Source organism: Trachinotus anak, unplaced genomic scaffold (genome assembly GCF_046630095.1).
Source record: "Trachinotus anak isolate AG129_WGS33_773 ecotype Australia unplaced genomic scaffold, CSIRO_AGI_Tana_v1 ptg000003l, whole genome shotgun sequence".
In the NCBI taxonomy this organism is placed as follows: domain Eukaryota; kingdom Metazoa; phylum Chordata; class Actinopteri; order Carangiformes; family Carangidae; genus Trachinotus; species Trachinotus anak.
This window is the reverse complement of record NW_027273854.1, coordinates 1,654,861-1,680,582: the sequence shown is the minus strand read 5'-3', so window position 1 is coordinate 1,680,582 and position 25,722 is coordinate 1,654,861. Positions and strand designations below refer to the sequence as shown.

At 42.5% G+C, this 25,722-nt stretch overlaps 1 protein-coding gene and 1 long non-coding RNA gene across 4 annotated transcripts in view; one reads left to right on the top strand and one right to left on the bottom strand.

The window, feature by feature from the left end:
• Positions 1–25,722, top strand: part of LOC139610863 (uncharacterized) — a 368,988-nt gene that overhangs the window by 241,196 nt on the left and 102,070 nt on the right. The window lies entirely within an intron of this gene.
• Positions 1–25,722, bottom strand: part of LOC139610748 (RNA binding protein fox-1 homolog 3-like) — a 471,093-nt gene that overhangs the window by 354,496 nt on the left and 90,875 nt on the right. For all 3 annotated transcript variants that reach the window (XM_071465101.1, XM_071465099.1, XM_071465103.1), the window contains exon 5: positions 5,999–6,488. The gene's annotated coding sequence lies outside the window, so the exon portion shown is untranslated. The remainder of the gene's footprint in view (positions 1–5,998; positions 6,489–25,722) is intronic.

Here is a 25,722-nt window from a genome sequence, read left to right as displayed (position 1 = left end):
ATTTCCTCCACTGCTGCCTGGCAATTTAGTTGGAAATGTGCTATTCATACTTTTGGGCCTAGAGAGAGAGAGAGAGGGAGGGAGAGAAGAGGGGGGGGGGGGGGGGGGAGCCCCACCCTTAATCTACTTCCTCTGTTTGGGGTAATGGTCTATGAGGTCTTTCTGCCAGCAAAAATCACATTTCTTACATGGCTGACTCTTGATGAATTATTTCACATTTCACTTACTTACCTTTTTAAAAGTTAATCTACATCAATAACGTTAAAGGAAAATTTCACAGTTACAAATGAACAGTTCCCCTTATTCAAACTCGAAAGGTGTGGAGCGTTTGGCTGCTTAAAAAGTCCATTTCAAACTTCATCATTTAACCGTTCGACAGCATATCTGAATGCACACGGGCTGGGCAGGCGTTCTGATTTTCTATGTATATAAATATGGACCATCTTTAATTGAGCAGAAACTGCTGTGGAGAACAGTGCTGAACTAATACTGAGGCTGAAATATCATTACACTGATGGAAGCTGGGCTCTCTGACTTTTATTGGCAGCTCGCAAGCTAAATGTGTGGTTCAATTCAGAGGCGGCCATAGCTGCAGAGGCAAAGTAATCGACTTTGGGACAAAATGGTGTGGAAAATGACGTGTAGGCCTTTGCCTAAAGCCAACCTGGTGCGGGCAGAAATCTATCAGTCAGGTGCACACCAACATTGGCATTTTCACAAATGTGATTTAGTCGACGATACTGGAGAATTGGTGTGCTGGACCAGTGCTTCTGGTGAAAGAAAACTACTATTTCAAGCCATGCAATCTGCTGCTCCTGCTGCTGAAAATGTCTGTGCATTTGGTTCAGCTTGAACTCTGTCATGTTCAGATAAAACAATGTTTTACATATGAAACCCTGCAGCGGATCAGTGCAAATTTAGGTCAAAGTATCCTGAACCTTATGAGCATTTGACTCTGAATTCTAAAACCTCTCTATCTGCTCCATTCAAATCAATTCTTCCCTCAGCGTGGAGAAAATCATCTCTTTGTTTTGAGATGAGCACAAGATTTGCTGCTATTCCACACTGCTGTGCAGAGTATTTTTGGCTCAGGGCTGCCAAAGTTTGGACACAGCCATTTATAATTCTCTCACAGGGAAAGCAGCTTGCTTCTTTTTCCAAACAGACTCCACGGGATGCAGACTGGTCCACGCTGTCATGTGGTCTGCTCGCAGAATCACGTTATTTTTAAGCAGCTAAAGCTTTACTGAGCACCACAGCCAAAAGGGCCTCGACCAGTAAACCAAACATTAATCATCACAATAAGACACAATTAAACAGCAATTATGTAAAAGACCTTTTTGCTTTGGGAGTGTCTCAACTGTTACATCAGCTTCTAACCCTCAGATTCAGAGTGTGTCTCTCCCAGCAGCAAGCCTGGAGGAGCAACAGTCACACCCACACACTTGTTCATACACACTCATACACTTGCAGAGCCACAGAGCAGATCAAGTGTGCCTGGAGAGCTCTATAGAGAGGCCAGTTTTCCTCATTAGACTGTGTGTGCACCACTCTCCAAAAAACCCCTCACTCTAATCACTGTCACAAGACCTCGGCTGAAAAACAGATAATTAATGCCGGGCCCTGCCTCAATCGGCTTCCATGCTAAACAGCTCTGTGTACATATGTGTGCGCATGTGTGTGGGTGTCTGCATGTTTGTCTATTTGGAGAATGTCGATGTAGGAGGCCCCCCGGGGACCGTGGATGCTCAAGCCATCCACGGCAACGATTTCTCTCAGGCTCGCATTAGCTCTCAGAAGAACAATTGCACACCGGATAGCACACAAATTTATGGAGGAAACATCCCACTGCACAACAAAAGCTGTTTGCTGCTCCTACTTCGTGGCATCGCCATCTTAGTCCCTGTTTTTGTAACGTCTTGCCCCGTCTGCTCCACTACTGCCCTTTTATTTCCCCTTCATCCATTCATTAAATGGAATGGACTTCTTAATCGTGTGCTTTGCACAGCAGATTATTTATGTTCTTTTTACCTTCCTAAAGGCAGTTATTAATATCATAAATATTTGATGATACTTTGCATGACCCTGCAGAAAATGACACACAGAGGTAATGAAGGTTAACGCTGAGGGTACAGACTGATTAAATGGTGAGTGAGTGGCAGAAGCCCACGCAGGGCTGCTATAAACTTTCCAATAAAATGGACTAAACTGTGCTCACTGTGCAATTTAGCTACATGACTGGACAACTTCAACAAGGTAATTCACACAAACACATTTTTCTTTTTACCCCTGGTGATGTATGTGTAAACAGTTTTGGTTTATTTGCCCATGTTTTAAGATATCTATCATACTGTGTCTACCCTTAAAACATTGAGATGAATGGGATTTCATGTGTGGGGCTCACAGCATTTAAAAAAGGACATTTCAGGAACTCAACAGCGACCCAGAAAAGAAAACATACTTATTTACTACTAGTTTCTACTTGTTTAAACAACAAACATGGCAAAAATTCACAGGTTCTCAAATGGGACTTTCCCCAGTCTTCTATGTCAGTAAATTTAATATCTTCGGGTTTTGGATTGTTGTTTGGACAGAACAAGACATGTTGAAGGCAAAATGAATCATTGATTAATTGTAAAAATAATCAGCTGTTGAGTTCTTAAATGTAGTTTTTTTTTTTTTAATGTGTTGAAAACCACAAACAACATTCTATTATCCTCCATTGTACTGGGTTGGTGACAGAAATCCATTCAAATAAAACCACAACGATCTGCATGGCTACATTACACTAAAGGTAAATGAGAAAATGTGTTGTGAATTGACCCTTAAAATATGCTGTCAGTGTAGAAGCTACTTTGTGAGATAAAACTTATGTCTTTGTTGATACGTATACCTCCCAGAACCTTGTAATTGGAGTCATATGGTAATCCTCCTGTATTTTGTCAGCAGCACTTTGCCCTGCAATTACCATCATTCTCACAGAGGTTTCTGAGGAGAAGCTATCCTTCCCAGGCTCACTCAACAAATCAATTCTGCTTTTTGGCTTTCCACCAAAAAAAAAAAAGTATCTTCAATATTTGCTACACATGTCCTTCATCACTGAATCAGGGTATTCATGGGTTTTGAATAGGCTGTGCATTCCATTGTCTATGAATGCCAGTAAAAGCAAACAGCCCCACAAAGCACCAATTACAGCATCAACTTTTCTACATTGGAACACAAGTAGCACTGCCTTTGTGACAAGACTGAAGAACATATGATGGGTTTGCAATTGTAATCAGCATTGTTTAAATGCTAACAAGTTGGCAAATTAGTAAATCCCAGCACTCATTTATTTAAGATGTGTAATTACTGGGATCCAATACCCAAAAGTCAGGTGGAGATTTTCTGAAAATAAATGAAAACACCCAGGAGAGGCTCCAACCATCTCTTCCAGTAGACATAATCTAGTCAGCAAAGTATCTGAATATTTAAAGCGCTCTAGCATGCAACATTTATCAACTTTGTGAATGTGTCTTTCTTTATACATTCAGACATGGCTGAACACCTCAACAAAATGATTCCAAGCTGACATAATTTGACCTTGTCAGAATCTGATCTCACCCCCCCCTTCCCTCATTTCCTTGTGCATGCTGTGTAATTGAGCCTTCGGGGAGAGTGGAAAGACTATCTGGCCCTCGCCTTGTAAGGATCTGTATTGATGATCAGGACTGGTTACCAACCATCGAATCAATAAGTGCAGATACACGAGCAGATAGTAAAAAACTATATAGGATGACGGCAACTTATCTTCCCTTCACAAGTGCTTTCATAACAGCAGAGATCACAGACTTACATTCGCAACAACTCTGGGCAAAATGCTTTGCAGTGAAAGATATGTGTAATTAAATATGTGTCCTAGCATAAAAGGCTATTAACTTTTCTTCAATATATATCTCAACAATGAAATATACAATGTGGGGGAGATAAATTTGAATCAACGGTCAGTGACCAAGTCAGAAGCAGACGCGCTTTCTGCATTTAAATTACATGAATTTTCTATGAAAGCCACAGGCAAATCCAAAATGAAAGTTGCATTAATTGAGGGAATTTAAATTACTTTTTGTGATGTAGCTTTTGTAATCTTCTTGTGCAACGAAAATCATAGCTTTGATGGTGGTTATAGGTGATGAATGGTCAGTGAAGCTACAGTTTCTTATGCAGAAAACTAAATCAGTTTGCCTTTTTAACTCTAGACTAATCAGCCTTTTCCAATAATCCTTGCATGGGAAAAAGGGGCAACTACAGGGGAGGAAAGGATAGATAATTGTCTTGTTTACCTTGATTTAACATTGTGTGTCTGTGTGTGTGCATGTGTTACACCACAAAGGCCAGACAGAGGAAGAAGTGAGTCTCAGCCTTTTTCATTCACTTTTGCTGACACATTGGCACGCAGAGGCTTGTTGGGCCTCGAGAGCCACTGATGTGTCACTTCACATTTCTAACAGGGAAAATCAATCTCTCATTTAGATTCAGCAATGTGGAAAACATAAAAAACATCACCTACAACAGCAACAACGGGCCAGAAAATCATTAGAATTATAAATTAACAATAAAGGAATAAAAAAAGAAAAAGAACAACAACTAAAACGAGGAGTAATGTGATTCCAGTTTTAAGCAACAACAAGTGCTGTGGTGCATGTGATCCATGTTAAATCACATCATAAAAATGCAAATACTGTAGTTCTCACTCCAGGAGTTTATAGCCCAACAACAAATCTAATATACTGCAGGATGTTTAACATATATCTCTTTTCATTTTCCACATTTGCTCATCAGATTGTCAAAGCAAAGTGAGGCCACACAATATCCTGGGCCTCACAAATGTAATATAACCTGGATTGCAATGGGCCGGTGTGATGCAGCTGTGGCATTAGGGCCAATGGGAGCTCTTTAAATGAGAGAGTGGCCGTAAACACCACGTCTACTTTCTCCCATCGCCAGCATTACTAGCAGAGCTGATGACAAGTGTCGAGCAGCCCTCTAGTGCCTTTAATACAGCGAGAGCATTCTCCAGGGGAAATGCAATCTGTGTCCTCTGTACAGCTCCACTGTCTGCACTTCCCCGCATGTGAGCCACTATCATATTATACTCCCCGCTCTCGAAATGGGAGAAGGAAATAGGAAATCGCTTCGGCCAGAGATGAACCAGGAACTTAATCAAAAAATAGTGCGGCGCAAACGGTGCAGATCAGCCCAGCATGCAGACCTCCCCTGGCTGAGCGCTAAACAATAAGCAGTGGGGATTGCTCGGGATTCTTGTGCCGTTGAGAAGAAAGTACGCCCCCCCCTTTTTTATTTTCACCCCGCAGGCAACTATTGGCTTATAGCAGCTTATACGTTCAAGATGGGAGATAAGAACAGGGACGCTTCCCTCATGTGGTGATCCAGCATGCCTGTACTGCCAATAAAAGCTGCAGATCTGCACAGACAAAAGAAGCTCACAACATGAGGCGGAGTGTGTGAAACATTATTCAGTTGACCTTGCATATTGCTGGGGTGATTTTTCATCTGTGCTGAACAAAGAATGATAATAAATGCACTGCTGACTGTTGGCAAGAAGCATAAAAGGGAATCCATGAAAGAAGGGACAAATGTCACAAATGCATTGCAAAGTATAAAACACACTTTTGCTGGTTTGTTTTTGTTTGCATTCTGTGCACTGTGATGAATACAGGACAAAGCTCAATGCAAACAGGAGACATAAAGAATCACTGTACATATGTCTCACAGCACAGCCCCACACTTCTTTGACTGTTATTTTTCCTGCCTGGAAACGACAAAGACACTTGAGCAGAGGACGGACGGTGAGTGCGGTTTAGTGTGTGTGTGTGGAGTCAAGTCACTGTGTGTGTTTGAAGTAAATGTGCCGGACACGTGTGCATTTGTGTGTGAGAGACGAGGTGTGTGTGTGACAGCGTTAAGCCTAAGTGAGAGGTGAAAGGACTGCTGTACTCACAGTTGTGCTCTTGTTTCCCTGTGGTCTGTCGGCGTGTCAGAGTTTCATCCTCTCAGCGTCTCTCCCTGGGCTGGGCTTCCTCTTCCTCTTCTGACCAAAAGGTGTGAGGAGGAGGAGGAGGAGGAGGAAGAGGAGGAGGAGGGAATGCACGGATTGAACGCAAAGGAATGAAAACCAGAGTGAGAGAGAGAAAGAAGAGGAGGAGGAGGGAGTGTGTGTGTGAGTGAGTGAGTGAGAGAGAGAGAGAGAGAAAGAGAGAGAGAGAGAGAGAGAGAGCGTGTTGTGGTTGAAGGGAGGGTGAGCGGTGGCCTGCGATTGGCCTGTCAGTCCGGGAGAGGGAGCGTCAGTCTCAATGGTGTCAGGGCGGCGGGCTGCCTGCACCCCAGTCGGTCTGCCGGCGTCTCCAATTTAAACGCCTCAAGAGTCAGTCGCGCGGATTCCTACAGCGCACAACGCACAGGCTCACTGGCTGCCTCACGACTCACACACTCTGCATCCACATCACACACACACACAGGGAGGGAGAGAGAGAGAGAGGGAGAGAGAGAGAAATGAGGAGGGAGGGATGATAGAGTGAGGCAGACAGATTCAGAGGGCCGATGACAGCTTCAAGCTGAAGCTTCTCCTTGGCTCCTCATCAATGACAGGTACTGAGGAACAAGAGACAGAGGGAGGCTCCCCCTCCCATTCACACGCATCTACACACACACCCATGTACACACACAAATCACTCCTCCACATCCAACCACAACCGCCCCCCCACCCCACTCCTCCCTTCCCCTCCCCATCTCAATTACCATAGTCGTGGCAGATGTATTGGGCTTGTCAGCTCTCAAGCAAGGCTGTGGAGGAGATGTGGGCTAACTTATCTCATCTAATTTAACCAAGCTATAATCAGACAACACTGTGGAGCTCATTTATGGTTGGGCAGGATGGAGCGTTTTGGAGGTGGAGGGCATGAGGGTGGGGATGAGGGGTGGGCACGGAGACAGACACAGACGAGCTGCAATTAGCTGATCCCAGGTCAGAGAACAGCAGCCTAAATGCTCAGATTAAAGACATTTGTTCAGAAAAAAAAACAAAAACATTGTTAAATCTCTGCAAAAACTGTAGAAAAACAGAAGATAAAGAAAAATCGACAAAAGATAATTAAAGACTTTCAGCAAGCAACGGGGTGAAACCCAGTTGCACTGATTTGGCTGTGCTTTATAATGCTGTCAATAAAATTTGACTAATTTGAGTGAGCCAACACCCTAAACGTTCCAAAAACGAGATTCAGTTTGAACAAGAAGTGCTGTCGAGGATATCAGGCCTGACGTTTCTACGGTCAACGCCCAGTTTGCAGCAGAATGTCAAGCTCTGGTATTTTTTCCCCTCATTAACCGTGGTGCCCGGTCAACAGCGGACTCCACACAAAATCCCATGAATCCTATCTCCGTCCTCCTCACTCCACCAAATTCAATTAAAAAGAGAAATTGGCAATTAGATCACTGTTATGATCCTGTAACTATGATCTAATCTGTAATTCATTGGCTGGTGTTCCCCTGGGGTGGGGGGCTGTTGGGGGGCTGCCTGATGGAGTGGCTCGCAGACTCCTTGGCATTCACCTCAGCTCAGGCTGCGCACAAGGGCGCAGGTGGAGTCATGGGACCCCGGTGCTACCGGAGGCCTCTATAGTGTCACCACTGGGGCATTAGTTGGCCTGCGGCAAGAACACAACCTGTGACACACACTCATTTGTTTTGTTTTCATATGCATGAGAGCTCGTTTCGCAGGTTGTCTGTGTAATGTATGTGTGAGCATGCACGGGGGACACACACAGAGCAGAAGCCGATGTGCAAAAGGCAGAAATGTACACAAACACTCGCTCCTCTCATGGGAGGAAAATTTTTACTCCTTAATTGAATGAAGTCAATTCCATTTGGTTAATGAAGGGGTGGGGGGTAGTTTGCCCTTTCAGCAGCTTCAGGCCAACAATCACATTGAGGCATGGGGGCTGGAGGTGGTTCGAAGAGGGTGGGGTCACAATCTCTAGACTGGAACCAGTGTCTTGTCACCACCTTTGTGACTGGAGTCATGCTACTGGAGCAGCTCCACCGTATGTGGACTGTCTTCAGCGCTTAGCATCACTGCTCTGACCTGAAGCAGCAGCCATGTTTGTGTATTTGTTATTTAAAAGGCATGTTACCTGGCAACATTTAATACATTAAAGACTTTTTTATCTTAACATCCCTCTCGTGGTGCTTATATTTAGTCTGGGTCCTTTATGGCAGACACGCACGCCCACACAGACACAGAGCCAGTGGCAACAGGAGAGCAAACTGGCTATCATATATAGGTGTATGTAGCCTTATGACACACACACACACACACACACACACACACACACACACAGGCATATGCACACAGGAACAGTGTGATTGCTCTGCTTCGCTCGTTTAGCACTTCTGAGGCAGAGATCCCCAGAGGCCACCCATCACATCCAGTTACTGAGGCACACAGACACGACCGGGCCCCACCTGCCTGCTCTCACCTCAATCTGTAGGAGGCAGGAGGCACTAGCACCAAGTCGCCCTCTTTCTCACTCACACACACACACACACACACACATATCACTCAAGATCAAAGATGGGTCGCACACACACACACACACACACACACTGATATACTGATCTCTCTTATCCAAGATCACAAGGACTTTCCGCTGGACATACTTTTACAAACTTCCCGTCATGCAAGTAAACTTGTTACGAATTGCCTTCCCGTCCTAAATCACAAAAGTACATTGCTCCAAAAAGACTGTATCGTAGTCACATTGAGACTTTTCATGGGAAGTGTAAAGAAGCTCATGAATCCCCAGTCAGCGGCCCTGTAAGAGTAGACAGACTATTATCATTGTCACCCCAGCACCCGTTTTAACAAATTTTATGTAATTAACATAAAATGAGTAAAACATGTCAGCTAGAGAGTGCCAGTGAGAATAACAGATGGAGTAAAGAGGAAACGGCTACATTAACAGATACTTCTCAAGAAGAGGACTAATGAGACAGAGCTGCTTTGACTGTTGAGTCATGCTGACGGCATCACGTGCTGAGATGAAGATGTGACGGCTCGCTCAGGGGGGGCTGCCCAACAGATGCAAACACAAAGACGTGAGGTAGGTAACTCGAGTGGGAGTGTGTTGAGTGGGGTGAAAGTGGAGGGTAAAAGAGGTAGAGGAGGTCAGGTTGGTGATTAGTGATCTCCCGTGCTGGTTGAGCCTGACTTGTCACAGGTTGACATGGGATGCAATTATAGAGGGGAAGTTTCCCAGCCCCTCAGGCATGTGCCAGCCATGCTGTCAACACCAGCTGATGTGTGGGCTCTTGGCGCTGCCAAAGGTGTCACAGGCGCTTATGTGTGCTCAAAACTGCTACGCTCCCATGAAAATTGGCCTTAGCTTTCCCCGACACACCGTGACCGTGCGTGTACGTGTGCACACATGCTCAGTTACCTTTGTTTGAGTATTAGTTAAACCCTACTCCACTCCCAGCCTTCCCTCGGTCTCAGCCTTTCTTATTTTCTCTGAAGCTACAAGGTAAAGCCACAACACTTGCGATTCTGCTGGCTTCTCATGCTGTTTCCACATCTTCTCCTTTTCCTGTATCAGCCTGCATATGACTGTGCCAGCAGTGCACGTAAGCTCTATAAGACCCAAGGCAAATTACCTCAGTGGGACGCTACACTCCTCTTCCCCTTGCTTGTTCCTCTTCCTCATCGTCTCCTCTTTTCCCCCTTCTCTGCATGTCACAAATCAAAGTGTGTACCTCAGCACTGGCTGCACGTCGTGGGAGTGCAGCTTAAAACAAATTCAATGTCCTCCATCGGCAGATTCATGTCCATCCTACAGTGTGAGAAAAATCTGCTCCACCAGTCCATTTCTTCACTATGTGGGAAAAAAGATATCATGTTGTTTTTTTTTTTTGTTTTTTTTTTTACTAAAGGACACAGATGGACATCTGAACTTTTGTCCAACCTCTCTTTTTTATCATAACCTTTTTTTCAGAAAATTGATTTGTACAAAGACTTCCATACTACCATCTAGTGGCTTGAAAGCCATGCTAGTGGGCCATCAGGTGTGATTTTCCACTTCAGACAATTTTTTTAGGGGGGGAAATGGCCTGAAATTGGATCTGGCAGCTTGCAGCTCCTCTAAACTAGCCTTGGGCAACACAATACTTAGATGCACCACTATTTCTCTGCTGTCATTTCCCGAAAGCTCCAAGTTTTACAGATGCTGCCCCTAATCCTAAGAAAGGGGGTAAAGGAGACAGTTCCTCAGCATCCTCTCCAACACACATCTGTACACAATCAAAGATAATTGTGTAACATGTTTAGAGGAGGGTAATGAAAAAAGCTAACTCTGGTTAAGCGAAGCCATGAAAGGTGTTAGACAGCAGCCTGTTAGCAGGCCTATAGGAGTCACTGAGGTCTGCTGCTGTGGCCTGTTAGTGTTGTTAGCAATAACTGTAGTCAGCTGGCAGGACGTGTCCCCGTGTCCTCTACCTGAGGCCCCACTGTGATCACAGCAGGCAAGCATATGATGCTTCTTCACCCCTCACAGTTCACAGCCCAACACCTCAACCAAGAGGGCCTGATTAAATCAGAGGAACAAGGGCTAATTAAACAGGGTCTGATCAGGGAGGAGTAAATTATTTAACACTGCCCACACATACTGATGTCTCTCCAGATCCTGAACTGGAGTCTTCTTTCTGTCGCTTTTGTCTCCTCCATTTCAGTCTCTCTCTCTCTTTGTCCGTCTCGTCTTTTCTCCTGTTTTTACGACATCTGCACCACTTTCATCGTTCATCTCTTAAATGGTGCCATTCAGTAGCTGAGGCACAGTTGTGAAACAGTCACAGAAAAAAAATGCAGGGCCAGGGCTGGTGGAAGATAACATTGTGTGTTGATTAAAGGCATGGAGGGAGACGCCTACAAGATCCTTTTGAATCAGCATAGAAGGGGTGACAGAAATATCCCTCTGGGGACAGATTTAACAATGGGACAAGAGAAAATGTTAACTGTCAGTTCCTTCTGCTCTCACACTGATATTTTTTATGACGAACCCACCCACCCCTCCCTGTCCCTACCTCACCCTTACCTATGCATTTTGAAATAAATAACCCTTCCTGTTTTAGTATACCCTTTAGAAACCTGTAGCCTGTTAAGAGTCCTTTTTGCTGATGCTGTGATCTTACCACTTTGACCAAAAGTTCACTGACAAACTCATGTATTCATTCACTCAGCAGGAGATGGCATTTTCCATTTCTTTTGCTCAATGTTGTGGTCTTTTTCTTTCAGCAGTGCTCTCTCTCTGGGCCAATTTCAGACTTTCCGATCACCCACTGCACCCTGAACATCTTTCAACTGCTACAGGGTGCTAACTACAAAACCTAAAGCCTACAGGAAATCACTGACCCATGACAGTGTGGACTGGGGGAGAAAAAAAATGTGGTCTATTGCCTTGTAAACACTGCATTTTGCATTTACAATCTGTTGTCATGAAACAATTAACCTTGGGAAAAGCTGCAAGCTACCACAGCATGGGAACGTTCTAATGCAGCACTCCATATTCCCCATCATTACAAGGCTCCTACCAAACAAACTGAATGGATCAATTAGTTTCCACAGCACCAGGCCAACTGTAACTCTAAAAGGGGAAATCAGGAGTGATTGTGCAAAACTGTACAAAACTTCCAAGTACAAGGTAAGTATTTACATTGTTGTTTTTATTGACACAGCACTGCCTTAAAGTTACACAAAGAGCTGTGTAGGTGAAGCATGTTCCTTAAGGTGCCAGGGAGATGAAGACATACCAGCTGAGGAAGGCTGTTGAGAATGAATGGTAGATCCATGAGTTTTAGGGCCAAAACACTGGATTTTACCATTCTTAACTGAGAATTATCACTGTGTCAAATGGTTTATGTTCTGCTGCAATGATTGAGAAGTGAATAGAAGAGTGAACTCCTTCACATTACACTGTAATATACCTGAAATGCACTATTTCTTTAGGCTTGGGTGGCACTGCCCAGTGTCCTTCAGAAATGGGTGCTTCTGTGGTCATGTAAGATTATGTGTAAGACTATTATGATTATGTGTATTGTGTAAGACTTGTATGCCATTGGGACTTAAGGCTTTGCCTAGCTTGCATTTTTTTCAGTTGACAGCGTACATCTTCCTGCAGAAAGGGTGTAGGTTCTTCATACTAATCTGAGCTACTGAGGGTGCTGAAAAATGAACAGAGCGAGAAAGTTAGCAGGGTCAGTTACATGTTGTTTTTGGTCATCACTGTTTTAAAATAATATTGTATTTGTAGGCCTATTTTAAGACATTAAAAATAAAACAATTATGAGAGAACTCCAGGACCTTTGAAATTTTGGTTTTCATTAAAGATTTCGAGGTGTAACATTGTGCACTGGTCTAAAGTAGTACAGGAAATAACAGAGATGAATAAAAACCCAATAACACTGGTATTTTCTTTTAATTATCTTGATGTTCATCATGGTCGAAACCAGGTCCCCAGCCTGTGATATTCAAAATTAGAACTAGAGTAACGTTGTCATGGAAACACAAATCAGCAATACATGTGGAGCCTTGACATATCACCAAGTAAAGATGGTCCAGGTACATGAAAAGCATCTTCTCACAGCCTCTGCAACTCAGCATTACCTAAATTATTAATGGGTTTTATAGCAGACAAATGAATAGCTCTGTTTGCAGTACAATATCATGACACAAAACTGTAAAAGAAAAACTATTAACAAAGGTATGCAATTGCTTTTTAATGTGATTTTGCTCTCTGTGCTTTACTGTACTGAGGCTCTATAGGCTATGTTGTGTCTGTGTATAATCTAGGGCATATTCATTATGAAAACAACACTTTACTCCAGTGGCAAAATGATGTTGACCTTTGCAAAATCGAATACTAGCAAACCGTGTCTCATTGTTCAAAGATAATAGCTGGGCAACATCCCCTATAAGGCAGATGATGTTGCTGGCATGCTGAGTGCCAGCCTCGCTGTTAGGTGGGTGTTGGACTGGTGATGACTCATTCTTCATCGGCTTTAGAGAGACCTGGGTGACAGGTTTCTGTTTTAGCTCCTGAAACAAAGTGTTTCCTGTCGTCTCTGAATTTTACTTCATTTAGATAAATGATTGTGCAAAATCTCCTTTTGTCTTTGCAACGCCTACCTGGGGTTTACTCAGCATGGCATGGAAAAGAGGAGGAGGAAGTGAGAGACGGGGGAGGGGGGGGATAGAATGAGCATGAAAAAGAAAGAGAGACAGTGGGCCAACCACCCTAAAGAAGCCTCATTCATTCCCCTGGGAAATTGCATCACATATTGATCCATGTTCCCTGCATCTAATGGACACAGAGGGTGGAATTGCTGGTGGCAATTGGGAAATAGCTATGAGAGTAACAAGGAGTCATTAAGGCATAAAACCCAGGTTAGTCACCTGAGGACCTTTCACCTGCCTTCACACAGTCCTCTCAGTGCAGGCTGAGCATCCACATATACTGAGGAGTTAGATTGCCAAAGCAGCAGGTTCACAGGCTTAGACGAGCATTTGTCTCCATTACAGCCCTTACACTGGCAAATAAACAGGGGAGACAGACAATCATTCTACATTACATCCATGACTATAGCACTTTACATTTTCTATCAGCGTAACAGACTCCCATCTCACAATCCTCACATTAATTTTTTACTGCCTCGTACACGTTCTGCTACTCATGTGCACAGATGGAGCTTTTACCAGACAGGGATTTCCACTACTGCTATAACATTTATGGCCCATTCTCCAAGGCAAAAACAGCAAGATCCAAAATAAGGTCTGCATCTTAACCCAAATCTGTCATGCCATCAGTGTTGTCATACCACTTCAAAACAAAACAAAAAAAAACAAAATATGAATGCAAAACACAGCCTCCAGTATCAGTCTGCGCCCATTCTTTCTCCTTCAAGCCCAATGTCCGATCTGTCCACAGAAAGGGCAAGCAGCTACATTTCAGCCCACTGTGGCTTAGTCTTCCTGCAACAACAAATGTATTCAAAAGGGGTTTTTTTATCCCCCGTGCAACAGAAGCAAAAACAAAATTGAAGGCTAAAGCAAGACAAAAGCAAGAGCAGAGCAGCATGTAGAGAGGGAGTCTGTGATTATTATTATAGTAGAAGGAAGTGGGAGGAGCAGCTTCACGGGGATTTCAGTTTGGGGGTCTCAGTTTGATGCAAAACCTTAGGACCATGCAAAAGGAAGAATGTTCATTTTGGTCCATTATTCTCTGGCTTTTTTCACACCTAAACAGGCAAAACTAATAATTCTAACATTATATTTTCAAAACCTAATTATTTTCCTTTTAGCTGCAAATGCACAACAAAAGGACTCGCTGCCCTGCACAATTTCAATTTGATTTTTAATCAATTTTTATGGCTCTTTTCAGCTAATAAGAGCTCTAACTATCTGTATTACAATCCAGATACTTCATTATTCTTAGAGGCGAGTGGACAATTTCACACATATCAGGCACTTACCTGCATGTAAATTATTGATCACCTTTCACCACCTTTGGCTCAGTGCATGTAAATAAGGTGCTACACTTAGCTGAAGAGTTTCACCCCGGTGTCAGACAGCGAGTGATTTTGATTTGGCACCATTTGGATATTAAGTGCAGTGGATACTGAGTGCTATTACAGCCAGGGACAGGCAGCACATCAATCTCTGTCAGAGAAGTGGAAATTCGTCTGCAGACAGGAGCAGGTGGGAAAGGAGCCACAAAAATCAACACCAGCCGCGTCAAAACTGAAATCCGACAACTGATGGGAAAACTGGCTCTGCACAATAAACTTCATAAGAGCTTAGATACAGCATCGCATCTTGGCCATGTATAATGAAATGTATACAAGCTAAGCTATACTATCTCATCTTAGCCCTTGGAGGCTCACAACATGGCAGCTCATTTGATAACATATCAAGTGTCATTTTAACATCTCTCAGAACAGGTGTCACATACACATATTTTAACATCATCTTTTTTTAAGTTTGCAATCTCACTTTCTGCTGCTGTTTGTCAACAGAGCTGCATGTGTGCTGAATGCTGTTTTGTGCATATCTGGTGAAGATCTAGATTGCTCCTGTTCTCTTCTGGCAGTGCTAGTTTTGGCTGTGAGCTGCCTCTCATGGGACCCCACCCCCTAAAAAGTTACCTGACGAGCCACCATCCTCACAGGAAACAGGAGGAGGAGGGGCAGAAACAGAGACAGAGAGAAAGAGAAAGCTCTCATTATTTCTCCCTAATTGTCCACGAGTGACCCTCCTGATTCCCCCCTCTGCAGCCAGGTACGGTGCCTCATTACAGGCAGCCTCCTCAGTTCTCCCAGGAGAAGCTCATGAAAAGGCCATGAAAGGCCTCGTCTGACAGGGGCCAGCCAGACTGGACCAATTAACAGGGTTTTTCTGTGCTTTGACTCGCCACACTGCAATTTGCCACTCATCTATGGTGTGAGATTTGCAGATGTCCTAGGTCAGATTGGGATGGTTTGTTCAGAAGGGCTAAGGGATGAGGGTAGTGCCATCTATCCAGTGCTTCTGTTCCATTCACATATCATGCCTCCTTTCACTTATTTACTTACCTCATTAGGAAAATAAAAACATGGATGACTGTAAAAAGCTGTTGTTTTTTGATTAGCTTTGAGAAGGAACATTAAATAAGAATTAATTACATCTGAGAAAAAAAGTCATTTATAATTTTCATTTCAGGGCCAAACGTTGTTTATTAATTGTAGATAACCACTCAACAGGCAGACAGGCCATTGAAAGTTTAAAATATAGATGTTTTCAGGCACCCTGGCATCATTGCTCCATGAAGGCTAAATGTAATTGTGTCTCAGCCTCACAGTACCAGGTGACTTAGTGAGTGTCTGAATAAATGACCCAGTCAAGGTGAGCTCCTTGTGTCAAGCCAGGAGCATCAAAGACAAAACACGCAACCTTGCCAGCGGGCCCGTTCTCCTTTCACCTGGAGAACTCCATTTTCACTCTCCAAGGCTTGATGCATTCAAGCCCATCCTGATCGTTGTAATGACTGGTCAAAAAAAAAAAAACGTCATTCAGAGAGCCTCCTGTCTATTAGTGACATGAAAGACAAGACTTTCAAAGAGCATTCTCCTTCCTTTAGGTCTGCAAAGACACAGACATTCTCTTCAAGGTCACATCAGTTTCCACTGGAGTGATTCAAAGCAAAAAAATCACCTGTATGTAAACAGCGCTGCCTGAGTGGAGGACAATGATGGGGGGCCGGGCGACAACGATACCACTCTGCGAAAGGGTCTATGACAGTCGCAGCGATAGTGTGTTTGGGCAGAGTAAAAGGCAAGTGAGATGGAGAGGAAGGGTTGTGAGGGGTGGGGCTGGATGGAAGAAAGGTACTGATTGGTTTGCCATCTCATGGGGTGCATGTTTGCCTGCAGGGAAAGGTCATGGGAGGGAACAGGAGTAACGAGGTGTGAAGGGAAAGCACAGTCCTCGGCTCCTGGGCCCTAGGAGACAGCCCCAGCAAGGTGTTAATGCAGATGCTGCAGCCTCCCAGGTTCTGTTTATTACACCTTTCGAGGGAAGCCAGCCTGGAGATTCACCATCAGTCAATACGGCTGAAAACATGCTAATCAGAAGCAGAAACTGGCAGCAAATCTGACTCCAAGGCCCACTAACAAAGAGGAAATGTGGAAAGGCTTGGCTGTGTTTTTTTTTTTTTTTAATTTTAGTGTGTACACTTCATAGTGTGAACATCTTTTTACCCAGAAAGAAGGGTTTTGACTGCTGAAAAGGATGCAAGCACCATGTCTTATCTTCGTTCTTTTCCTCAGTAATTGGCCACGTCAAAAATCCAGTTCACTCCTCTCTGAGTCTGTCCACTCTTCTGTCAAGGTCTAACCTTAAACCCCATAGCATGAGCTGTGATATGACCTGCTAATGACTGCACAGCTGATGCCATGACACATGCATCATGTTGCGTCTTTAAACATCCAAACTATTATTGTTCAATTAAATGTGATATCTTACTGAAAACAAAGAGATTAGCAGAGATGATTTGTAGGCATTAATCTCCTGTAAGCAGTGTTATTAATAGTTCTGTTTCATCAGAAAGAGGACCTTGGCGAGCGATGTGCCATGTGTTTGCGTTTTCGTCTTTGTCTCACTGTTTTCTTCAACAGTACCAAGGATAAAGGACTGTTCAGAAATTTGTTTTAATGAGCACCAGCTTAAGTAGCTTCAAAATCAGATTTTGTTTACAGCAAATGACCGGACGGTTCCACATTGTTCTGCTTGTGTCTGCATGTAAGGCATCACAAGTCTCATCAGAACATGTTGTAATTAGTTAAAAACCAGCAAAACAGTTTCTTGTGTTTTCAGTAACATTATCTGAGTGGAACTGGTCGGCTATCTGATCTCAATACAATGTGCAACATTAAGTTTCTACTGTACAGCACTGATGATCAAATACTAATTTGATCAATTTGATGAATTAAAGTTTATATATGTATACACAATACAATTATAATTATAAGTGGATGATGTTTTTTTTCTTTTTTTGTCTGTGAGCTAAATGAGAACTATGGATGTCATTTTAAAATGAAAACGTTTTATTTTTAACTGACAGTGTTGCCTTAGCGGTGTCTGTCTGCCTCATCATATTTGGAATGCAAACATGTGTCTGCTTTTGTATTTATCAGTTAAAATTAATTTGGACTCTTGTTTTACATCTTGTTTTATGTCTCATCGACATTGTTGCTTCACTCTGTGTTTGGTATTGAATCTTGGTTTTCAGACACTGTCTTAAACAGGTTTTGTGTACACACAGTAATTAATAACTGGTATGTACTGGTTTTTGCATTGTTCTGGTGCAGGACTGTGTTGGGCATTCAGTGATATTAATTCTGGTTGTGTGTCCCCTAACCTACATGTAGCCTACTGAGTCTCATTATGACTATATTTCAATATCTTAATTCAGCAACACATATTAAAAGCCAACCTGTATGTTTGAAATGAGGCTGCAATTACTGTTAAAAAATGTTAAAAGCTAATAATTCATATTTTGGCTCAATATGAAGAATGTCTTTAATTTAATAAGATGATAGATAAACCAATGAAGAGTCGATCTTGTCCATGTCAAGGAAAATGTGTGTTTCAAAAAAGGCAAAGTCATAACAAAATGACCTTAACACAACCTGACATGTTACAAGCCTTGCTTTGTTTCCAGAATGGTCCCTTCAGCCGCAGAAAAATTGCTGTCTCTCCATGAACTCAACCTGAGAGAGGACCACAGGGGAGGGCCGACCCTCATTATGTATAAAATATCATTAATTAACTTTATTGAATGAGTCACAGTATGGTTTCCACCACATAGTTCCCTCAGGGTCCCTCGCCCAAGACCCCACCTTGCCCTGTTCGAGAGCCAGTGAGCCAGCATCCTTCACTTCAGCCAGTTCTCTTATAGCCCAAGCTGGTTCTAGGTGACTTTTCTCCCCTCTCGTCATTGCTTAGAAAGCTGCCAGTAATTTATAATGTTGTGACAGTCAAATAAACAGGGCTGCTGCTTGCTGGAGTGAAAAGTCCCGTATTAAAGGGAATCAAAACAGCTCCAAATGGTGCCTTGAATGGAAATAATCTTGGTGTAAGATCTGTTCGGGGCTGGCTAATTTAAATTTGTTCAGGGTGACAGCTTACTGGAAGAGGGACATAATGAAGTCCATTATCATCAGTGGTGCAAATTCTAAAGAACGATAACTCTCATTATCAGCGCTTTCCTGTATACGAAGGAAATATGTTCATCTATTATGAAATGTGCTGAGAATGACAACATGGAGCAAACATAAGACGATGTAAGCTGCGACTCGCCTCTGGAAAAAAAAATGGAATGGAGCTGACTGGAGAGTGGACAAGTCCTTTTTTGTACAATGCCTTCACTTGCTTTATTTATGGATGAGGTGATGGTGATTTTCACTGCACACAAGACGCCCATGTATTGGATTTTAACACAGTCAAGACTGTAATAGGTTGATAATTCTGATATCTCACAATGTTGTCTACAGTGGTATGCAACAGCAGGACAGCCTGTGCTTTTATTTACAGTGCCTTTTCTTGTGGTAATCTGACATCTGGTACACCAGACCTTGAACAGTCTCTTCCCAGGCATTATCTCATAAAAACAGAGCCTTGATAATGCTGTTCCATTAGACAAGTAGCTGAAATAACAATAAGTCATTTTGGCCAGAAATGACTGATAAACAGGGAAATGAGGGAAGTCTCCAGATCTGTAACCCACGATAACCACCGATTTACTAAACGTAGGCAGCCAGAACTTCAAGCTGTTTCTAAAATATATTCACTTCAAAGAGTATAAAAATGTGTTTGGTGCCAGAATAATCATCAAAAGTAAGTTCAGTGCCAGCAATATGTGTTTCTGAAAGAGCTGGAGTGGAGGGAATGGCAAAGCCAGGTGTTGGGAGGGGGGGGGGGGGGGGGGGGGGTCACACACACATACTAATGTGCCATTAAAAGCCAAGAGCACACATTAACGTAAGAGAGACTGAATCACACACGCGATGCACTAATAATTAAGAAGCACTCATTTAAGAATATTTTGCTCAGTCTGAAATAATGAACATGTTTACTGTCACAGTTCAGGGCCACTGCAGCGTGAACCTCGCATCTATGTACAACAACTGCAGCCACTAAAATGTTACAATCAAAATGTTCATGCAACAGCATTGAAACAATAACAACAACTCAAACTAATCCAGTAACACTGACATTCTGCCTCAAACAGACAGACAGACAGACAGACGGACAAACAGCGTGGTGAACTGAAGGCAGCAACAGAAACACTCATGTTTTCAGTTTTAAGAGCATTCTGCATTAGTTTAAGCAAAAATTCATGACATGACAAAAAGCTAAATGTTAATGGTTTGATATTTAGAAATAACACTTACTGGCCAATCAAAACTGAGTCATGTGATAATACCAAATACTGACAATTTCAAGCACAATTCATGATAAGTGTAAATCTGGGAAGTGTTGTGCTCTAGTATTTCCACATTTTATTAAATATGCTAATTACGAGTCTGGTGAAGAGTTAGGTAAGAAGATCTTTACCAGGTTACCATAGATACCAGTAGCAGCTGGTTAGCCTAGCTTACTACAACAACAGGAAACAGGAAATATATACACACCTGACAAAGTACCCAAAAACACCTCTGGCAGTTCACACTCTGAGTTTTGCCATGATGACACACACACGTACACAGACTCACTAAGTTGGCGCACATTCACCTGGATAAAAACTATACACCGAGCACGTTGTCCAAAAGACCTTTTGCTGTTTCTGCATTTGCTTAGACCTGCATTGTGTGTTTTTCTGCCACCGGCCCCAGCCCATCAGCCCACAGACATCTCATTGGTAAGATGTCATGCACATAAAAATAGTTTTTCTAGGATCTGGGAAACTTTTTTGCAGTGTCATGAGTGGCCATTCAGCCAAACTGGTAGAAAGCCTGAGTGCCCTATCCAGCTCTCTTAATACACCCATGATATAGTCACACATTAAACAGTGAACTGTCATTTTTTTCCACTAGCCCTATTTTGTAAGTTTATACTTTATAAACTCATACGAGGGTGGTGTCTATCGTCTTGTATGACTCCAAAATATCAAACAGATTCTTTAAGGGGTTTTCTAAAAATAAAACCAGGAAGCATCAACTGAAGGAACCTAATGCAGCATTTCTACACATTTATATAACAGCACTGATGACCATTTTGAAAACATTTGTCCTCCATTCCAAGCCGCCATTTATTTCTCTGTAGTTTGTTGAGACTTGTTAAAGGTTGTGTAATTCATCCCAGTGAAGTCTTGTCGCATTATTTTTTTCCAAAGTCACATTATCCTCATGGCATTACCTGGTAACAATGTTGAAAAGAAAATCTCGGCAGACTTAACATTTCCTGTGATAGATTAAACAGCTGAGAGAAGTTCCAGCAGTCTGGTAATTGATTTTCATACCCTACCAAAATGAACAGAAATTAACAACTGCAGGGAAGAAAGAAAAATCACATTCACATCTGAAACACTACAGCATGGTTTTCAAACTAGCCAGTACAGTCATGCATGATAACTTAGTCACCAACATACAGGAAAGTGCAAAAGTTTTAGGCACTAAAAGTAAAGCAAAAAATAATAAAACCATGAATTGTTTTAACTATCAGTTAATTTCATGTAAAGTGCAGTAAACAGTGATCAGCCTTTAAAACAGCACCAGTTCTCCCCAGTACACCTGAACACAGTTTTTCAGGTACTTGGCTAGCCTTGCAAGACTGCTAATAGTGTGAGTTCAGGCCACAAAGAACCTCATGTAAGTAAGGCTACGCCGAATGTTGGGTGTTGTTTCTATCAGTATTTAATGTGGGGGCTCTTCAGCTAGTCCATGAAGTATGCAAATGAAAATAGTTTTTCTTGTGTATAAAAGAATTGTGTTGACAATTAACCTGTCAAACTACATTTATTGGCATGTTTTTCTAATCCGAGGGTAATGTTATCATGCTGTGTTGTAACTGGCCACAACTAAGAGACAGTGAATGGTTATTGTTATTGCCCCCAAGATACATATCTGTATATCTAATCAGCAGTTATCCTTCCTTCAAAATGAACTCTGAGTGAAACTGAGGTGACTTCAATGTAAAAACCTGACGGCAGTGTTGATAAGCAGGAACGCAGCTTCCATCATCTTCATTATGAAAATCCGACACCAAACAAAAGTTTTGGATATCCGTGACTTTCAAGGCAAGAAAGACAAAGGACACACATCAAAAACACTCGTCCTCTAACAATGTTCCCTGCATTCAGGCCCTGCTCCATCTCAGAGGGATCTTCATGTCCCACACGTTCCTGTTCACCCACTCCCTCAGGTCAATATTAGCACAAGGAACTCCAGCTACTTGATGTACCCCAGTCAAATTTACCAAATACTGTTTGACTCCTGCTATTAAATCTGAAGATGAAAGAATCGCCAAGGGCAAACAGCTCCTAAGGCTATACACTAAATACCCAGACTCCCTACTTTTAACAGTAAGGCACAATTAAGAATTAAAATGGATCCTGCATAAATGTGCTTCTGCTGTGAATCTGACTGACTTTGAAAATATCATAATTAGTGTCAAGCCTGGCTGACATTGTCCAGAGTGTAAAGTCTAGCTATCTTCAGTGATGTACTGCAGTGATAAGTTCATCCCTGTGATTACAGAGTAAAACCAGGAAATGTGACAAAAATGTACCCAACAAAGAATAATATAATTAGGTTGGAAGCTGTGGATGTGTACTCTTGGAGGGGCCTGGCTGAAACCTACATCTATTTTACCTCCACACTATTTACTTTCAACACATAATTCCAACTCTATTACAGCAGATAGAGAAGGACAAATATGATAGAGCAACAGACAAATGGGAAGGAAGAGTGAGAGAGAGGTGCAGAGAGAAAAAGAGAAGGGAGAGGAGGGGGGAGCTGTGAGAGATAGGCAGAGTTGGGCATGATAAGGAATCATAGATAAAGCCTCTAGGGTGCAAACGTGTTCCAGAGAGGAGTGACCAATCAAGATAGAGTGAAAGAGGGGGTAAAAATTGTGATAAGAGTGATGACAGAGTGTAAAATGACTCAGTCAGCCCTGGCAATGGCATTGGCTTTGACCTCACATTCCTCATCCCAGTTCAGTGGAGTCCTGAGGTGCAGGACTGTGCCAGCTAGTTGTGGGACAACGTCTGAACCTGCTGATTGCGACGAAAGCTAAGAAGCTGTGAACCCTCCAAGGCGAAGACCTTCTACGACTATGACAGTGTTTTACAGACAAAGGATAGAAGTGATGAAATTGGTCATTTGTCATTGCCATCCAAAATGATGCAAAGGTTTCGATTATGAGCTTTTTATGACCTTGCTAACCTATTGGCAGGACTGCGTGCTTTGTCAGTGCCTTCCATAGCTCATATGACTGTTACAAAAATGATGGTGCTCATGATTAAAAGAATCCATCATTGACCGTATATTGAGAATGAGATGTGAACATCTGTCTCTCATGTCAAAGTCACCCACTTTGTGAACTCATTCAACCCAAACCTCCAAGTGTCGAACAAACAACCAGTGTGGTTGTCTGATTTTTATAAAAGCTAAAGAAAACAGTAGAGCCTCCAACTAAAACACCTCTCCACCAGTATTTTGCACATATAGTGGATGATGTACTGAGACCATTCCCTGTCCTAGTATAGAAATCAAGGATTTGGTGATTTGCAGGTCCAGAGATGTCTAGCTGTCTTTAAGTGGAGGAGCCAGGTTTTAGACATGTCCATCTCTGTGGCTGCTATGTAAAATTGGATCCTCAGCTGTATCACCTAAACTGAAAATGTAACAGGTCCCTGTCGAAAGTACGCACCCGTATGGCTCTGACTGTCTTAAGACAACGACAAGAGACTGGAAAAAGTTGCTCGTGACAAATGTCTGTGCAGCACCATTAAGATTTTCTGGACACTAACCTTTTCAAATAAACATCTAGTGGAACAAACAGGACAGGAATGTTTGGACGTCACCCTAATAAGGAGTGGGTGGAGTTTGAGCAACTATGTTCTGTAGCATCAAGAAGGTGACATCTCGAAGTCCTTACATAGATGCTGGAGAGAAACTGCAAATGAGGGTGCCCAAAACATCCTCGCAGACAGTGGAGGCAGAATTGAAGGAAATGAAGCTGACCTGAGGCTACAAGAGACTTTGGACCATCAAGTCAAAAGGTGTCCTGTCTCAAAATGTATTTGAGCATTTAATTGAATATTTTAACTAGAATAGGCAACACACACACACACACACACACACACACACACACACACACACACACACACACACACACACACACACACACTTGAACAGGTTAACTAATATGTGAAACCACACCTGTAATCTCCCTGTAACCCCACATAGTTTTAGAACAATCCCTTTGTTCAGGCTTACTTCATGTCCCTGATAGATACACTAGGAACGCTCCATTTTCTACCTGCATCATACATTTTCATAAGCAGTTGAAGCAGGGGGCATATTTTGTTTTCTGAATAGTTGACAGTTGCAAAGTGCACACATATTGACAGTGATTAGAATCCATGAGGGCTCATTGCCAATGAATATTCAAGAGCACCTGTCTGCAGCTGAACCAGTGGCTCAAAAATGTGTGGTTGGCGCGTTCAATTTTACTCTCTAAGATGGAGTCCTGCTACACTCTATAAAATGAGAAATAATAAGCATGTGCTGGGTTACACACTGGTGTGCACTGATCCGAATGCACACTTAATCTAATTGGTTTAGTGTGTTTTTAACATTTTGCTCATCCTAATACTGTGGAAGAAATAGTGATCTTTTAAAGCTCACCTACATATGCAACATGTCTGTGTTTGCTTTTATGAAATGGCATTCTGAATTTGTACCATTTAGAATTTTGTCAGTATGGTTTTTTTGTCTACACTACTATCAGAGCAATTAAATAAAATATTTTCCTCTTTCATGCTGCAGTGGTTTCTTAAATTTCACATTCAAAGCTAATGTTAAAGACACAAAAATACACTATATGTGTTTATAAAGTAAGTGGACACTCTGTCTACTTATGTGTACTTTCGGTGTATGGCTGTTTGGACCAGACCCCTTAGTTCCAAAGAAAGGAATTCTTCATGCTTCAGCGCACAATGACATTTTAGATAAAAGTGTGTTTCTTACTTTGTGACAAGGCCTTTTCCTGTTTCAACATGGCAATGCCCTGATGCACAAAAAATGGTTTTCACCACTTTGGCGTGAAAGAACTTCACCGGTCTGCACAGAGACCTGACCTAAACCGAATCCAACACCTATGGGATGAACTGCCAGCCGGGCCTTACTGCACATCAGCTTTGGACTTCACTAATGCTCTTGTGGCTGAATCCCTGAGTCCAATCTCGAAAATCTGGTGCAAAGCCGTGTCATAGCAGCATATTAATGTCCAAAGTTTCAGAATGTGATGTACAATTACAGAACACGCAACTTGTGGTATGAACAGCTCACAAAGACCATGCAAACAAGAAAGCCAAATTTTTCTTGACACCAACCTGTCCCAGTTCTGCTGACATGCCCCTTGCTGTGCCTCCTCTCCACCTTTGGCATAGTCAAGTTTACAATGAATCACCAAAAAAAAAAAAACGGGACCAGGCAGGACTGTGCCTGGGAAACAGAAACAACAAAAAAAAGCCACCACACTGGTGAAACCCAAACTTATAATTCAGGAAATCAGACCCCCATCTCTCTAATGCAAGCATATAATTTGCAGGAACATAATTTTACCTTTTAACCAAATGGAAATAACAAATTGGCTCGACTGCCTTAATGGTATAAGCCTGTAAGACAATGAGGTCTTCTGTCATTACGTTAGTTTAATTTTATTTTAGTTGACTCATGTACAGTGATATAACCTAGTAAATATAGATCCATGTTTTGGATCCCTGCCTGACAAAGCCAGCTGGTTCAGCTAAGTGTGTGATGCTTTCTCTGGCACAGAAAGTAAAATAGGTGGGTGGGCAGCAGCGAAGCAGTTTTAGGGTCTGCAATTGATATCATTGTTTGTGCAATTTAAATTAT